The following is a 6,525-nucleotide window of genomic DNA, read 5'->3' on the forward strand; positions in this document are numbered from 1 at the left end:
AGCACTTGCCTTGCATGCATAAGGCCCTGGGTTTGATTCCTCAGCACCACATAAGCAAAAAAGAAAAAAGCCACAAGTGGTACTGTGGCTCAAGTGGTAGAGCACTAGCCTTGAGCTGAAGATCTGAGGGACAGCGTCCAGGCCCAGAGTTCAGGCCCCACGACCTGACCAAAAAAACACAAACAAACAAAAAGATGTATTTCAAAATTACTTTTGCTTCCTACTACTACCATTGTTAAAGAAGGTCTTCCAAGAGTGCAAAGATACCCTGGATTCTAAGGCATATTGGAAAAGACTGGAGCAGATAAATTAGATCAGTCAAAGCATTGCAAAAGTATTTAGAAGGTACAAGAGACATACAAATCTTCTCAGACACAGTCAAAAGATTAAACCCACAGATGTAGGGATAGATGAGGAAGAAGAAACAAAAACTAAAGGCTTTGAAAACCTATTCAACAAAATAAGAGCAGAAAATGTTTGAGAAATAGAGTATCATCCTTGTGCTGGAGGCCTACCATACTCCAAACAGGCAAGATTAGAAAAGAAATGCTCCTAGATACAGTATAGTAAGCTACCTAAATATACAGAATATCGAAAGTGTCAAAAGAGAGGAAACAAGTAACTTACTATCACAAGCTCATTGTAAAAACAGCAGATTTCTCAACACAGATAACTAAATGCTAGGAGGACTTGGAAAGACATTATTCCAGACCCAAAAGACAACTGTCAACCCAGATTATTTTACATAGTGAAGCTATCCATAAAAATTGGTTGAGAAATAACAACATTCCACAATAAACAAAAACTACTGGAATTTATGGCTTCTAAACTAGCACCACAAAAGGTAGTTAGGGAAAAATTACCCGCAGAAGAAGCAAACATCACAAAAAAACAAAATGCCAGGAAACATGGCATACTTCTCTCAATATTGACATTGAATGTTAAAGATCTTAGTTCTTTAGTCAAAAGACATACACTAGTCAGGTTCTGGTGGCTCACATCTGTAATCCTAGTTACTTAGGAGGCTGAGATCTGAGGATCGTGGTTCAAAGCAAGCCTGGGCAAGAAAGTCTGTGAGACTCTTACCACCAATTAACCACTAGAAACCTGGAAGTGGAGTGGTAGCTCAAAGTAGTAGAGCACTAGCCTTGAGCAAAAAGAGCTCAGAGAAAATGCCCAGGATGCGAGTTCAACCCCCATGACTGAAAAATCGAACAAACAAAACCCTCAAAAAACATAATGGATACTTAGATCAAAAAACAATATCTAAAACAAGATCTAACTCTTTGTTGCTTATAAGAAACACATGGCTTGGGGTAAAAGAATGGGAAAAAATACCTTCCAAGCAAATGGACTTCAAAAGTGTTTAGCATTAGCCATATTTATATCTGATACTCTAGATTGCAAGCTAAAAATTAGTCTGAAGAAACAAAGTCGCTTCATATTTGTCAGGAGCCCTAAAGGGAGTCTCTCTGCATGTTAAGCTTGACTATCTCGCTGGAACATCTCCAGGCTGTTTACAGAATCCAGTCCTTTCATCCTGCCCTAAACAAACACCAGGTAGCTGCTAAGGACCACCTTTTCACACTGCCCTAAGCAAACATCCTACAGCTGCTACGGCCAAAGAAAAGGCTTCCTTATTCTAAGCATATAAATACCCCTGTGTGAAAAATAAAAATTGGCAGCTTGATCAGAATCCTTGTCTTGCTGTCATTCTTCGTGTCTCTTGTCCCTTCATTCCTTCTAGCTTAGGTTCACTGCCCTCCTTGAAGTCCTGCGGGTCGGACAATATTAATGAAGGTAATCATCCATGAAAAAAAATTATGATTGTTAATATATATGCACCAAATAGCTCACACTCAGATTTATTAAATACTTCTGAACTTACAAACTTTTATAGATAATAACAATAATAATGAGCGACTTCAGTATTTCACATAGGTTATCCACATAAAAACATCAGTAAAGAAATCCTAGAATGGCAGGATTAAATGGCAGTGTAGACCAAATGAAATGATCAGACATCTACAGATGTTACAACACAATACACATTCTTCTTGGCAGCTCATAAGACTTTCTAGAATATATAGCAAGTCTGAGAAAATATAAGAAAATTGAAATATTCTATCAGACCAAAATGGAATTAAACAATATCTCAACAGAAAAAAGATACTATAGACAGTATTCAAACATAGACACCAAACATAATACCAAACCTCAAATTATCTTGAAGAAACAGGGTAAGCCGGGCGCTGGTGGCTCACACCTGTAATCCTAGCTACTCAGAAGGCTGAGATCTGAGGATCACGGTTCAAAGCCAGCCTGGGCAGGAAAGTCCGTGAGACTCTTATCGCCAATAAAACCACTTGAAAACTGGAAGTGGTGCTGTGGCTCAAGCCATAGAGTGCTTGTCTTGAGCTGAAGAGCGAAGGGACAGCTCCAAGGCCTCCCATGACTGACCAAAAAAAAAAAAAAAAAAAAAAGAACCATGGTAACAAAAACATGGTATTGGAACTGTATGTATGTATACTTTACAGGAAATCATGTCATTTACAGGAAAGTGAATGCAATTGGAGGACATTTGTTCAGAAAACAAAATGTCACATTTTTAGTTATATGAAAACTATATATATTGGCAAGAACAAAATATCCTAAATTTCTAAAATTCTATATTTTCATACTGTTAGACCAAAAAGGCTACAGGTTCTTATCTTTTAAAAATATGCACCCATAAGTGCTTTGCTTTTTGTTTGCTTTGTTTTTTTGTTGTGCTGGGAATAAAACTCAGTTGAGCATGCTTGGCAAGCACTATCTATCTATCTATCTATCTATCTATCTATCTATCTATCTATTTACCTATCTATCTATCTGCCTGTCTGTCTAGCTGTCTGTCTGTTGTGGGGCTTGAACTCTGGGTCTGGGTGCTGTCCCTGAACTCTTCAGCTCAAGGCTAGCACTGTATCATTTGAGCCATTGTACCACTTCTGGTTTTCTCGTGGTTTTATTGGAGATAAGAGTTTCATGGCCTTTCTTGTCTGGGCTTGCTTTGATTGGTGATCCTTGGATCTCAGCCTCCTGAGTAGCTGAGTAGCTACCAGCGCCTGGCTAGGCAAGCACTATTTATAGCACTAAATACAATACAAGCCCTCTTTTCTTTTTAATTCTGATCAGAGATCTCAAACTGCTTTTCATAAATAAATAAATAAATAAATAAATCACAAACTGCTTTTCATAAATAAATAGCATGAACATTAATATACTGCTGAACCAAATTACAAAAGAGACTCAGAGACAAAGATATAGTAGAGGGTGCATAATTTTTTTTTTTTAAGGATTTGACAATGAAGTGTCTTTTTATTCTCTTCCTCTGAAAACTTGCATGGAGAAATTAAACCAAGGAAAAGTAATAAAACTTATAGGCCTCAGGGGTCTCAAAGGAAAAACAGAATAAAATCAGGTATCCACTAATATGCTCAGATATTGCACACTTAGTGGTCCTGAATCAAAAATTAAGAATGGTCTCTAAAGGGATGGGGAAAACATCCAGTACCCTTTACAAATTTAAATAGAGGGCAGCAGACATGCTTTACACTCCAAAACTATGGTAGCAGTCATTCTAAATGTGATCAAGGTAAATGTAGAATGGACATGTTCTAAACACAGCTACGATTCAGCAAATCTTAAAACACACTAAAACCATGATTACATTGAAGGAAAATGCACAAATAGGGATTTTGAGGGTTTTTTTTTTCATTTGAAAGTAATCTTAATGCTATTAAATTCACAAATATACTAATTTAAATACCCAATCCTATGTATCTAAAACACACAATGCATACATACAAGTATCTATTCTCTCCACATGTTAGCACCCATTCATATCATGGTTTAGAAATGAGGAGAATAGATTCCCCTTAAACTGCAAGTCAATAGGTGTTTCTTTACAGTTAACTTTAGCAAAATTCATACAAAATAGTAATTAACAATGATCTTTACTTGTTAACTCACAAGGAAACACCTTCAAAACTGCATTTTGTTAAAGTTTCTGTACTAAAATGTAGAAAAACTGAACTACACAAATATTGAAAAGTTAAAAATTCCTAAATTTTTTATTCCTGGTACCACTACCACAATTCACAGGGCAATATAGCTGATGTAATGAAAAGAAAAAGAAAAAGACAAAGCTGCAACAGATAAAAGACCTCAGCAATGTACATCTAATTGACACTACGTTGCATTAATCAATAGCTGCACTTTTTGCAAACTGTGGCTGTGACAGTCCTGAACAAGAAGGGTTTCCTGTTTAAGCTGCAGTAACTTTTCTGACTATGGATCATCGTTCCTTCTGTGGCAGATTTTTACAGTTCCTCTAAGGCATTTGGGACGACTGTCTCAAAGTAAACTGCAGCTTTCCTGACAACTCCTCGCTCTCTCTCCTGCTAAGAACTGTAGCCCTTTTTCTGTTGTTTTTAAAACCTTCTACTACCATATCCACCACTTCCACCACCAGATCCATAACCACCACCATATGGACTGCCAGAGCTTCTTCCACCAAAACTGCCCCCTTTCATGGGTCCATAATTTGATTGCTGTTGTCCACTGTAATTTCCAAAATCATTATAGTTACTGCCACCAAAATTTCCTCCTTCATTGTAACCATCATATCCTCCTCCACCACCCCCCTATCCTCCACCTTGGTTTCCATAACCTATTCAACCACCACCACAGCCTCCTCTACTACTATAACCAGGGCGGCCACCATAGTTGCCACCATCACCTCCAAATCCATTCTATCCACCATCACCTCCTCCATAGCTACTTCTGCTGCCACCACCTCCACCACCATAGCCTCCTCTTCCACCAAAGTTTCCACCACGTCCAAAATTACCTCCACCACCTCCAAAGTTTCCTGCACGACCCATAATGTTGCCAGATCCACCTCCACGACCTCTCTGTGATCCAGCAGACTGCATCTCTTGTTTAGAAAGGGCCTTTTTCACTTCACAATTATGCCCATTAATAGTGTGGTATTTCTGAACAACAATTTTATCAACTGTATCATGATCATCAAAAGTTACAAAAGCAAATCCTCTCTTTTTCCCACTCTGCCGGTCTTCCATAACTTCTATGGTTTCAATCTTGCCATATTTTTCAAAATAGTCTCTCAAATTATATTCTTCTGTATCTTCGTTAATACCACCAACAAAAATTTTCTTCACTGTTAGATGGGCTCCTGGCTTCACAGAATCCTCTCTAGAAAGCTCTTTCTTTGGTTCCACAACACGTCCATCAACCTTGTGGGGTCTAGTACACATGGCTGCATCCACCTCTTCAACACAAGAATAAGTCACAAAACCGAAGCCCCTGGAACATTTTGTCTGAGGATCTCTCATTACCACACAATCTGTGAGTGTGCCCCATTTCTCAAAATGTTCTCTTAAACTATCACCTGTAATTTTGAAGCTCAGACCACCAATAAACAGCTTCCGCAGCTGCTCTGGTTCCTTTGGATCATGGCCTTCCTCCCCCCCCCCCCCCCCCCCCCCCCCCCCCCCGGTGACGGCGGCGATGGCCAGAGTCAGGCTGGGGGCCACCGGGCGGCAGTTTTACCTCCATTTTGAGACCAGACTCGCCTCTTCCAACTAGAGTTCAATATGGGACCGACAGGAAGAGGCCGAGGGTGCATAATTTTGAAATATATATTGAAAGGGTATAAATTTGATTGAAAGAGATGGTTTGCAGCTATGAAAATTGAACAAGGAAGCATGTTGAAATTGTTTTGGGAAGGTAGGAAAGGGAGAAGGGGGAAAGGAAATTGATAGACGGGGTGAGATTGATTGGGACATATTTTAAACATGTCTGGAAATATAGCAGGTGTGAGCTACTGGTGCCCTACTCCTTTTTATTTGTATATGAAATTACTCTCCCTTCAAGAATGCTGATACAGTTAATTCCCCTCATTAGAAAATAAAGTTCTAGCTTTCTTTGTTTGTATGAGCTTTCTTCATTTATTGTATGTGTGGTACCAGGGTTTGAGCCTAGGGCGTAAGGTTTGCAAAGTGGTGCTCTATGGCTTAAGCCACAACCCAGCACTGATGCATTTAACTTTAAAGACATTTTTACATGTAGCTATTACAGCCTTGACACTGAAGACTTTACCTGCTCAAGGAGAGTTCTCCATTAGACCCCCCTTGTACCGGATCCACTTTATACATTCGTGTTCTGTAGAAATACCAGTAGAGTGCCCCTGAATTGTCTTCCCCTAGAGGTTCTACACGGAGACTGTCTGCATCCAGACCCTTGGCAGAAAAGGAAGGAGGGTTGGGGAAAACAATGAACTAAATAAATGGAAGAAAACTTCAATACACGAACCTATCACCTGTTTCAAAATGCCAAGTACAGGATATTATTTTTCCATCTGGGCAGATAAAATACAGAATGGGATGGGGCTACCTTCTTCGAAGAACAAGATATAGAAATGCTTGAAATGTTCCCTACCCCAACCACGGCTCCCACCCCTCCAAA

At 39.2% G+C, this 6,525-nt stretch overlaps 1 pseudogene; it reads right to left on the bottom strand.

Annotated features, from left to right (window-relative positions):
- Window positions 1-4,248: 4,248 nt before the first annotated feature.
- LOC122098738 lies at window positions 4,249-5,616 on the bottom strand (annotated as a pseudogene).
- Window positions 5,617-6,525: the final 909 nt, after the last annotated feature.

Source organism: Dipodomys spectabilis, unplaced genomic scaffold, assembly GCF_019054845.1.
Source record: "Dipodomys spectabilis isolate Male_0828 unplaced genomic scaffold, ASM1905484v1 ptg000489l, whole genome shotgun sequence".
Lineage (NCBI taxonomy): Eukaryota > Metazoa > Chordata > Mammalia > Rodentia > Heteromyidae > Dipodomys > Dipodomys spectabilis.